Source organism: Vulpes vulpes, chromosome 13 (assembly GCF_048418805.1).
Source record: "Vulpes vulpes isolate BD-2025 chromosome 13, VulVul3, whole genome shotgun sequence".
In the NCBI taxonomy this organism is placed as follows: domain Eukaryota; kingdom Metazoa; phylum Chordata; class Mammalia; order Carnivora; family Canidae; genus Vulpes; species Vulpes vulpes.
This window is the reverse complement of record NC_132792.1, coordinates 132,887,661-132,899,498: the sequence shown is the minus strand read 5'-3', so window position 1 is coordinate 132,899,498 and position 11,838 is coordinate 132,887,661. Positions and strand designations below refer to the sequence as shown.

General features: G+C 40.5%; 1 non-coding gene across 1 annotated transcript; it reads left to right on the top strand.

The window, feature by feature from the left end:
- Positions 1 to 10,953: 10,953 nt before the first annotated feature.
- On the top strand, positions 10,954 to 11,087 carry LOC112923591 (small nucleolar RNA SNORA70). Its single transcript, XR_003235723.1, has one exon. It is a non-coding gene; the product is annotated as a small nucleolar RNA SNORA70 (small nucleolar RNA).
- The last annotated feature ends 751 nt before the right edge of the window (positions 11,088 to 11,838 follow it).

The following is an 11,838-nucleotide window of genomic DNA, read 5'->3' as shown; positions in this document are numbered from 1 at the left end:
AGAAATCTGAGGCCACCCTGACTTTTTTCTCCCATCTAAATGATTTATCTTTTCAGTCCAATAACTTTATTGGGATATGTCTCTTTGGATAAATTTTCTTTGGTACATAGTAAATCATTCCAATATGTACACTCATGCCCTCATTTGTTTCAGGGAAGTTTTCTGGACTATCCTGCACTATTTATTATTGCATTATTTTGATTTTCTTCTTCAAGAATTTTAATTATGCAAATGTTGACACTCCTTGTTTTCTAGATAATGCTCTTTCTTTTAAAATTTTTATTTCACTCTTCTTATTTTTATACTCTAGTACTCTTACTGTATTTTTCTTCTTTGTTCTATGTTCCTTCTTTTTTATCCTCATCTCTGTTGGGTTTACTTTTTCCCTATACTTCCTTCAGTTTGCATTTTATCTCTTGGGATTGTTTCATTATATCTTCCCAGAAGTCTTGTATTTCTGCTTGAGGTGTGCCTTCGAGAGATGTAATTACTCCATTGACATCTCTTAAATTCATTGTGAAAATATTAGTTAGATCTGTTTCTTTTAAAAATTTTAATTTTAAAGATTTCCTTATTTATTTTAGAGGAGGGGAGGGGCAGAGGGAGAGAATCTTCAAGCAGACTCCCCACTGAGAAGAGAGCCAGATGTGGGACTGGATCCCATGACCTATGAGATCATACCTGTGCCGAAATCAGGAGTCAGACATTCAACCAATTGAGCCACCCAGGCACCCCTTAGTTTTTATTTTTAAATTTGAGTATGGTTGACACACAATGTTACATTAGTTTCAGGTAAACAACATAGTGATTTAACATCTCTATATGTTATGCCATGCCTACCACTTTCACCTGTTTCTTTATAGCTTTTTTCCCCCTGGTCAGTGTGATTTGTTCATTGATAAGTTCGTAATTGTTTTCACATTTTAAAAGAGTACATCTGTGTCAATGCTGTACTAGATGCTTTTTATTTTTTTTCAATATTTTATTTATTTATTAATGAAAGATACAGAGAGAGGCAGAGACATAGGACCTCATCAAGGATTAAGACCTGAGCCAAAGGCAGACGCTCAACCACTGAGCCACCCAGGTGTCCTAAGATCCTTTTTATAAAAAAAATTTATTATCAAGGCACCTGGTGGCTCAGTCAGTTATGTGTCTGCATTTGGCTCAAGTGGTGAGCCCAGGGTCATGGGGTTGAGCCCCGCATCTGGCTTCCTGCTCAGTGGGGAGTCTGCTTCTCCCTCTCCCTCTGCCCTTGGGCCTCCCCCCACCCCCCTGCTTCTGCTCTTTCACTCTGTCTCCCAATACTTCATTTTTGCCTTTGGAGACATGTCTAGCAAGAAGTTGCTGCAGCTGAGGTCAAAGAGGTTGCCATCTCTGTTCTCCTCTAGGATTTTGATGGATTCCTATCTCACATTTCGGTATTTCATCCATTTTGAGTTAATTTTGTGTATGGTGTAAGAACGTGCTCCAGTTTCAGTCTTTTGCATGACTGAATTCCATATTTCCCAGTACCATTTATTGAAGAGACTGTCTTTTTTCCATTGGATATTCTTTCCTGCTTTGTCGAAGATAAGTTGCCCATATAATTGAGTATCCATTTCAGGGTTCTCTATTCTGTTCCATGATCCATGTGTCTGTTTTTGTGCCATTACCATACTGCCTTGATGACTGCAGCTTTGTAAGACAGCTTGAAGTCCAGAATTGTGATGCCTCCAACTTTGGTTTTCTTTTGCAGCATTACTTTAGCTATTCAGGGTCTTTTCTGGTTCCATACTAATTTTAGGTTTGTTCCAGTTCTGTGAAAAAGGTTGATGGTATTTTGATAGGGATTGCAATGAATGTGCAGATTGCTTTGGCTAGCATAGAGATTTTAACAATATTTGTTCTTTCAATCCAGGAGCATGGAATGTTTTTCCATTTACTTTTGTCTTCCTCAATTTCTTTCATAAGTATTCTATGGTTTTCAGAGTTCAGATCCTTTACCTCTTTGGTTAGGTTTATTCCTAGGTATCTCATGGTTTTTGGTGCAGTTGTAAATGGGATCAATTCCTTGATTTCTCCTTCTTCTGCCTCATTGTTAGTGTATAGAAATTCAGCTCCTTCTGTGCATTCATTTTGTATACTGTACCTAGCTGAATTCCTGTATCAGTTCTAGCAATTTTTTGCTGGAATCTTTTGTGTTTTCTACATAGAATATCATGTAGTCTGCAAAGAGTGAAAATTTGACTACTTCTTCCTCTATTTAGATGCATTTAATTTCTTTTTGTTGTCTGATTGCTGGGCTAGGACTTCCAGTACGTCTTGAACAACAGTGGTGAGAGTGGACATCCTGTTGTGTTCTTGACCTTAGGGGAAAAGCTGTCAGTTTTTTTCCCATTGAAGATGATATTTGCTGTGGGTATATGGCTTTTATGATATTGAGGTATGTCCCTTCTATCCCTACACTGCAGTTCTTATCAAGAAAAGATGCTATATTTCATGAAATGCTTTTTCTGCATCTATTGACAGGATCATAAAGTTCTTCTCCTTTCTTTATTAATGTGATGCATCGCACCGATAGATCTGTGGATATTGAACCACCCCTGTAGCCCAGGAATAAATCCCATTTGATCATGGTGAATAATCCTTTTAATGCACATTCCGAGTAATTATTGAAAGGTATGAATGTAATGCCACTGTATTACTTATAAAGTCACTGTTTCTGTAGATTGTCTCGGTTTCTTTCTGGTCTTTGTTACTTTTTTTGTCACATTCCAAAGGAACTGTTATACAGATCTATAATGGGAAACATTAGTTTTTGTTTATCCTGGAAACTCTATCTCTCTTTCTATTCTGAATGACAGCCTTGCTGGATAAAGTATTCTTGGCTTCATATTTTTCCCATTTAGCACATCAAATATATCATGCCAGTCCTTTCTGGCCTGACAAGTCTCTATGGATAGGTCTGCTGCTAGCCTTATGTTTCTACCTTTGTAGGTAAAAGACCTCTTGTCCAGAGTTGCTTTCAGGATTTTCTCTTTATCTCTGAGATTTGCAAGCTTCACTATTAATATGTAAAGGTATTGACCTATTTTTATTGGTTTTGAGGGAGGTTCTCTGCCTCCTGGGCTTGAATGCACTGAGCCGAAGGCCAGCGCTTTAACTGCTAAGCCACCCAGGTGTCCCTAGTTCAGATATCTTATATCCATATTGATTAAATCCCTAGCAGTAAGTACTAACTCCTGTACTTTCTTTTGTGGTGAATGTCTCTGTTCTGTCATTATGTCCAGCAAAGGATAGAAGAAAGAGAGAAAATACAATAGCAACAACAACAGCAGAAAAAAAAAAATAAAACAAACCAGAAGAAGACAAAAACAGAACAAAATAAGAAAAAAATCAAACCAGAAACAAAACAGAACAACACAAAATACTAGATCCTGGTCTGCTTGTTTTTTTTAAAGATTTATTTATTTGTGATAGACATAGAGAGAGAGGCAGAGACGCAGGGGAGAGAGAAGCAGGCAGGCTCCATGCTGGGAGCCCAACGTGGGACTCGATCCCCGGACTGCAGGATCGCGCCCTGGGCCAAAGGCAGGCGCTAAACTACTGAGCCACCCAAGGATCCCCCTGGTCTGCTTGTTAAAAGAAACTAGATCCTGGGACGCCTGGGTGGTTCAGTGGTTGAGCATCTGCCTTTGGCTCAGGTCGTGATCCCGGGGTCCTGGGATCAAGTCCCACATTTGGCTCCTTACAGGGAGCCTGCTTCTCCCTCTGCCTATGTCTCTGCCTCTCTCTCTGTGTCTCTCATGAATAAATAAATAAAATCTTTGAAAAAATTGCAGATATTCTTATGATGGGCCAAGTTTGGAAAAACGCTTTTTACCATTTCCACTTGAGTAAAATCAAGTCAAAATAGCATCAGATAGTCTCTGAGAAGAGGAGAAGCACCCCAGAAATCTGAGTAAGTTTGGTAGGAGGAGAAGTATTGATGGTAAGATGGGAGCATTGGTGTGTATAAACAGGTTAGATACATAAGAATCAACTGTTCTATTAACCACCATCTGCCAGAGCTGGTCCTGCTTCTATGAGTCTCTATGTAGGCAGAGATAGGGTGACATGGATGGGTTAAAATTGCCTAATCCCACCTCTGGGCTGAATGTACCTATGGAAAATCCCTATTTGGCTCTGCTTTCAAGAATGCCAAGCCTAGCTCAGCACTTCCCCTGTGCATCTGCTGATGCTCATATTTTGGACTGGGGGTAGCCCAAACCATGTTAAAGTAAATGTCGGTTCTTGGTTTTAACATCATAATTAAGAAACTTGTAAAGGTTTCCAAGAGTTATTGGCTGGTCTAAATTCACCTCTTATGCATGTTTTAGATTTGCATCAAGGGAATAAAGTGAGTACCCTGAGGGATAACCTTGATGACATAAGCAAACTGTAGTCATGGGAATATCTTTGAGGATGTTTGTTACTGAACTGTTGTTCAGATTCCATAAAGGAATGATATAGGTGAAACAGTTTAAGATTTTATAGTAGGCAAAGAGGTACTCAGGTAGCTTTCTAGAGGGAGAGAAACATTTTGCAGGGCTCCAGTCTGGCTCAGTCAGAAGAGTGTGTGACTCTTGATCTGGGGGTTGTGAGTTTGAGCCTCATGTTAGGTGTAGAAATTACTTAAATAAACTTAAAAAAACCATTTTGTTAGCTGCTGGCACATTTTTATTTATTCAGTAAATATTTATTGAGTTCCTATTATGTTCTAGGTTCAGTAGATAAAGCAGAGAAAAGATAAATGTCTCTGAAGTTACTGGGCTTTCACTCTGGTGTGGGAAATAGATGATATGCAAGTGAACGAATATCAAGATAGTTTCAGACAGCAGAGTACACAGTACCAAGTAGACCTAATTAAAGAATAGTCATTGATTAAATGTATTGCAAGAATCCTTTAGATGTTGAGGCACCTGGGTGGCTCAGTCGTCGAGCATCTGCCTTTGGCCCAGGTCGTGATTCCAGGATCCTGGGATCAAGTCTCACATTGGGCTCCCTACAGGGAGCCTGCTTCTCCCTCTGCCTGTGTCTCTGCCTCTCTCTTTCTCTCTGTGTCTCTTATGTATAAATAAATAACATCTTAAAAAAAAAAAAGAATCCTTTAGATTTTGAGGCTCTGTGGTTTATTTCAACTATGATTTGTCTATAAAAATATAATTTACAAACGAATCTTCCTGACATGAAATTATTTTGCAAAGGTCTTGTCTTTTTTTAAAGACTGAGAAAATGTGAAGATTTATGTGTAAAAAGAACTAACAGTATCAGTTAACAATATGGTTAAGTGCAAACAGGCTAGTACAGATTCTAGGTGCTGTGGCATTTCAAATAAGAATCGAGGGTTTCCATGGTTTTGGGGTCTGACAAATTGGAAGCTTTTGCATCTTCAAACAGATTTCAAACTTCACCCACAATTTCTTAAATTGGCTTATCCACTTGTTCACTTTCTTTGGTGTTCTATCCTTTAGCAGAGGGAGTGGGAGGTGAGAGGAGGAGGAGGTTATTATGTGCTGCTCCCCGTGGGCTGCTTGTATATAAAAATGGCACCCCAAGATGGTTAGAATAATGCTTGTTGTGTCTAACTGAGATAACAGTGGTTGAAGGTGTTGTCATTGTTAAGGAAAATATAGAAAGATCCCAGGGGCGCCTGGGTGGGCCAGTCAGTTAAGTGGCTGACTCTTGATTTTGGCTCTGGTCATGATCTCAGGGTCCAGGGATGGGGTCTCTAGATGAGACTGAGCCCTGCAACGGCTCTGTGCTCAGCAGGGAATCTGCTTGAGATTCTCTCTCTCCCTTCCCCCTCCCCCTGTTCTCTCAAATAAATAAATCAGTCTTCAAAAAAATATCTCAGATATTAGAATTACTGACTGATTGTCCATACCATTTATTGTAAAATGGTGCTGCTGCTCTGGGATATGAAAAATCCCTTCAGGAATGAAACATTGGTCATTTTGGCTCAATTTAAGCAGGCTAAAGACCTGAGTGTAGTTCACTTCCTTTTGATAATAACACACAAAAATCTTTAAGAAATATTTAAGTTGAGAGAAATGGGGCACCTGGGTGGCTCAATCCATTAAGTGTCTGACTCTTGATTTCAGTGCAGATCTTGATCTCAGGGTGATGAGATTGAGCCCTGCTTTGGGCTCCATGCCCAATGTGATTCTTTCCCTGCCTCCAAAAAAAAAAAAAAAAAAAAAAAAAAAGAAAAAAGAAAAAAGAAAAAGAAAAGAAGAAAGAAAGAATGACAAATTACAGAAAAAAATAAAAAGGAATGCTGTCTAAATGTCAGAAAAGAATGAAACTCAAAAGAGTTAGAAGCATAGGACATTAAATTGGTGCTGATCAGACTTTTTGGTGGGACTAGAATAATTTCTTGAGGTGGCATGTCACCATTGTGTAAACTGTTCTTATATAGATGTTTTTTTCTCTAGATGACATATAAATAAATAGGATTCCCTCTTTAATCATATCTGCACATAAATATATAGAATTTTAATTTTTTGTTTGTATTTGTGTCACTTGCAAGTTTACTCCCTTTCTAATCATACTGGGACAGTTAAGTTTGTCTGCCAAAATATTAACTTGAAGAGTCATGAGGAAACTTGTAGAAAATAGGAAGCTACATGCAAATTTTACACAATTAGCAAACAGACTTGATTTTATGTCATTCCAATTTATGTCAGATGAAAAGAATAGCATTTTCCTTATGAATGAATTTCCGAGTAAGAAAAAAAATACCCACACCTAACATTCAGTCAAGTATTGTCCGGGGAATGTGTCATTATCTGTTTATATAATTAACTCTGAAATAGATTTGGGAAATAACTACACAGAAATTTTCTATCTTTGCTGGACTGAAGCAATGAGCTTGGAAACTTTTTAAAAGAAGGTTCAGCTTTTGAATGGTCAGTGCTTCATAGACTTCTTTATAAGGTCATCCCACCACCATTCCGGGGAGATGGGAAAAACCTGTTAGCAGCAGAGATGATTTAAGTCTTAGCAAAATTTTTATTTTAAATTAAAATTTTTTTTTCTGACAGAGTGCACACATACACACACTGGAGCGATGGGGTAGAAGCGGAGGGACAGGGAGAGAGATAATTTTTTTAAAAAAAATATTTTACTTATGTATTCAGGAGAGACACACAGAGAGGCAGAGACAGGTAGAGGGAGAAGTGGGCTTCTTTTGGGAGCCTGATGTTGAACTTGATCCCAGGACCCGGGGATCACGACCCAAGACAAAGGCTCTGAGAGAGAATCTTTTTTTTTTTTTAATATTTTTTATTTATTCATAGACACACACACACACACACACACAGAGGCAGAGAGAGAAGCAGGCTCCATGCAGGGAGCCTGACATGGGACTCGATCCCGGGTCTCCAGGATCACACCCAGGGCTGCAGGCAGTGCTAAACCATTGTGCCACTGGGGCTGCCCTTTGAGAGAGAATCTTAAGCAGGCTCCATGCACAGCACAGAGCCTGACATGGGGCTCAATCTCACAACCCTGAGATCATGACTCAAGTGGAAATAAAGAGTCTGACACTTAGTTGACTGAGCCACCAAGGTGCCCCAAGATTTTATTTTTAAGTAATCTCTACACCCAGTGTGGGGCTCAAATTTATAACTTCAAGATCAAGAGTTGCATGCTCTACTGACTAAGTCAGCCAGGTACTCCTTAATAAAATTTTTAAAAATCAAAAGAGAAAAAGCTTTCTTTTTTTTTATAAAGATTTTTTTTTTTATTATTTATGAGAGACACACAGAGAGAGGGGCAGAGACACAGGCAGAGGGAGAAGCAGGCTCCATGCAGGGAGCCCGACGTGGGACTCGATCCCGGGTCTCCAGGATCACGCCCTGGGCTGAAGGTGGCACCAAACCGCCAAGCCACCCAGGCTGCCCGAGAAAAAGCTTTCTTTACATTAAAATCTAACTATTAATTATCTTGATAGTTGAAAATCAAGCTTAAAATGTTCACTTTCAACATTGCTTTTAAAATATGATTTAAGAGATGCCAGTTAAGCATCTGACTCTTGATTTTGGCTCAGGTCATGATCTCAGGGTTGTGAGATGGAGCCCTGCATTGGGCTCTGTGCTGGGTGTGGAAACTGCTTGATTCTCCCTCTCTCTCTGCCCCTCCCCCAGCTTGTTTGAGCATGCACCTGCGCACACTCTCTCTCTCTCTCTCTCAAAAAAAAAAAGGGGGTAAAATATGACTTAAAACAAAATGCTTCACACAGTTTTCCTTTATAAGTGTTGATGGACACTGAACAAATCAGAATTGACTTTTGCTTGTTTAGTTGATAAAATTGAATTTCTTTAGGGTAATATTTTCAAGTCCTTCTTTTCTTTCCTTAGAACATTGCTTGAATATGTGACCATTTTCCTTTTTACACTGCTTGTTTTATAATTGAAAGGGACTATTAACCAAATTAGAGCTGTCTTGAGGTAACTAGTAAATCATATTTACCTAAGACAGACATTGCCACTGAGGGTGCTATAATAAAAGTTGATACTCTATGAAACAGGCCTCTGGAACCTCAATATATTATTTAGAAGATTTTCTTCTGAAAGAGTGAAAAAGCTTTTAAGAATGAGAATCATCTTAAGATGAGTTATTATTGGGGTCAAGTCTATATCAATACACTAGAAAATAAGTTTATACTAGCGAGAGTATAGTGACCCTGGAAATCTCATACTATTGATGGCATTATTAATTCATAGAAATGTCCTAGAAATCTTCTGAATAATATTAATGAATGCAAAATGTACATAGTGATGATTTACTCCATAGGCTTACTACTTTTCCCCTGCTCTTCCTTCTCCCTCTCCTCTTATTCTTCCTTCCTCCTCCTCCTCCTCCTCCTCTTCTTCTTCTTCTTCTTCTTCTTCTTCTTCTTCTTCTTCTTCTTTTTCTTCTTCTTCTTCTTCTTCTTCTTCTTCTTCTTCTTCTTCTTCTTCTCTCTTCCTCTTATTCTTCTTCTTCCTCTATTCTTCTTCTTCCTCTTATTCTTGTTTGTCTTTTTAAAAAATTTTATTTATTTATTTGAGAAAGAGAGAGCATGAGCAGGGAGAGGGGCGGGGGTGGGGGTAGGGAGAAGCAGACTCCCCTCTGAACAGAGCCTGATGTGGGACTTGATCCCAGGATCACAGGACTCCAGGATCATGACCTGAGCTGAAGGCAGACACTCAACCAACTGAGTCACCCAGGGACCCTTGTTTGTCTTTTCAGCTCCACAGAGTTGAAGTCATTTAGTCATTCACCCAGCGTATTCTTTTTCAGTGCCTATTTCAGGCACTATTCTAGGCTTTGGGAATACAGCAGTGAATAAAATATACCAAATTCCCTTTTTTGGAGAAATCTGATGGCTGTAGGACATGCAAGATAACATCGCCTACATTGGGACAGACCAACATCTTATATCTGCTGATATGAGGCTCTGAGGACACATCACTTCTGTAGGATTCCTGCTAAAAATGCATAATCTGAGTCTGATCATGAGGAAATAGACAAATACAAATTGAGGGACATCTGCAAAGAAACTGTCCTGAAATCTTAAAAAATGTCAAGGTAAAAAAAGACCACCACCACTACCAAGGATCACACCCCGGGCTGAAGGTGGCGCCAAACCGCTGGGCCACCAGGGCTGCCCTCTATACATTTAAATTACACCAAAAAAAAAGCATTAAAATTTTTTCCTGGTGGAACTTACCTTGGTGTGTTAGTGGCTGGGTGAGGTGGGGGTGGTGTTTCAGACAGATAGTAACAAATATATTATGTTAGGGGCACCTGGGTGGCTCAGTGGTTGAGTGTCTGCCTTTGCCTTGGGTTGTGATTCCAGGGTCCTGGGATTGAGTCCCGTGTCTGGCTGCCCGTAGGGAACCTGCTTATCCCTCTGCCTATGTCTCTCTCAGGCTGCCTGCAAGAAGCCTGATGTGGGACTCGATCCTGGGTCCTGGGATCAATGCCCTGAGCTGGAGGCAGACAACCACTGAGCCACTCGGGCATCCCATCTATGTTTAGTTTTGCAGGAAACTCTCAAACTACCTTCCAAAATGGCTGTACCATTTTAATAAGCACAGGAATTTTGACCTGCTGCATTTCTGACCTGGGCTGGTTCACCCCTCCTTAGGCAACGTGATGGTGCCTCCATGCCTGGGAGGTCGCTATGTTGATGCCCAACTTGGTGCAGACACCCAATTAGGAGAGTCCATTGCCTCCCAGAACTCCTGGGCTCCAGTGATCCTCCTGTCTCAGCCTTCAAAGTAGCTGGTGGCTACTGCCTGAGTGCTCCTGGCTGGACCATTTTGTATTCTCATCAGCAGTGAATGAGAGTTCCCATTGCTTCACATCCTCACCAGCATTTGGTGTTGTCAGTTATTATTATTTTAAAAATCTTAGCCATTCTAATGGATGTGTAGTGGTATCTCATTGCTGTTTTAATTTGCATTTTTAAAAGATTTATTTATTTCAGAGAAAGAGAGAGGGAGAATAAGCAGAGGGAGCAGCAGAGGGAGAGGGAGAAGCAGGCTCTCCCACTGAACTGGGAGCCCAATGGATCCCAAGACACTGGGATCATGACCCAAGCCACAGGCAGACACTTAACTGACTGAACCACCCAGGCGCCCCAGGAACCAGAGGATCTTAAGCAGAAATTGATGTAATCTGCTTTCTGTTTAATAGGCTCATTCTGCTTGCTGTGTTGAAATCAGACCAAAGACATAAAAGCAAAAGACTGGTAAGGAGACTGGTGCCAAAATCAGGGAAGAGGTGATGGTGACCAAGCCACTGGTGGTATTGAAGGATGAGGCATGATTGAATTCTGCATATATTTAGAAGATAAGGAATTTACTAATGGATTGGATGCGGGGGTGTGGGAGAAAGAAAGAAACTGAATATAGTCTGTTCAAAGATTATAAACAGAGTCTGGAGCCAATTAAGCCAACTGTGCTCTTTCCCTAGAGGGGCCTGATGTGCCATGGCTGCAAACAGTAGCTTCCTTGGTAGTGCATGAAGCCTGCTGCTTCTAGGAGTTGCCTTAAGGGACCTTGGAGACAGAGGTTCATGTCTGACTTCATGCTATCCCCAGTCTAGGCTCCAGACAGGTATGTAAGGTGCCCTTGGAAAGCCCCAGAACACAGTAGCCAGGGTCCACATTGGCCACGCCAGTATGTCTATCTGTGGCAAGCTGCAAAAAAGGGAGCATGTAACTGAAGCCCTATACAGGGCCAAGGTCAAGTTCCCTGGCTGCCAGAAGATCCATATCTCTAAGAAGTGGACCATTTGCTGGACCATTACTAAATTTAATGGGGACAAATTTTTTTGAAAACTTGGTGGCTGAAAAGTGGCTTATTCTAGAGGGCTATGGGTTCAAATGCAGCCCTAATTGTGGCCCCCTGGACAAATGGCAGACCCTGCATTCCCAAGAACCTCAGGGCTGCCCCCTCCTTAGTCATGCTCACTGATAAATCCTACTTCCTATCAACAATAGCAAAGATAAACCGAGGCGTATTCAAATTTTAAGAGTTTATTTGAACATTGATTTGAATCAGGCAGTGCCAAACTGGAAGCAGGCAGCAAGGTTTTCAAAAAGAAGCAAAACAAGGAAGCTATTTCATTGGCTAGAACTTAAGGGGTGCAATAGTGGGAAGGTCTACTTGGCTGTGATTGGTTGTTCTTCCTGATCTGGAGGTATTTGCAGAACTGACTCTGGCTGAGGTTTCAGTTTGATTACGTAGGTTACCAAAGCCTTAGAGCACCCTCAGTCTAGTGACCCTTTTGTTTGATTACTCGAAGAGTTCCAAGTTTGCT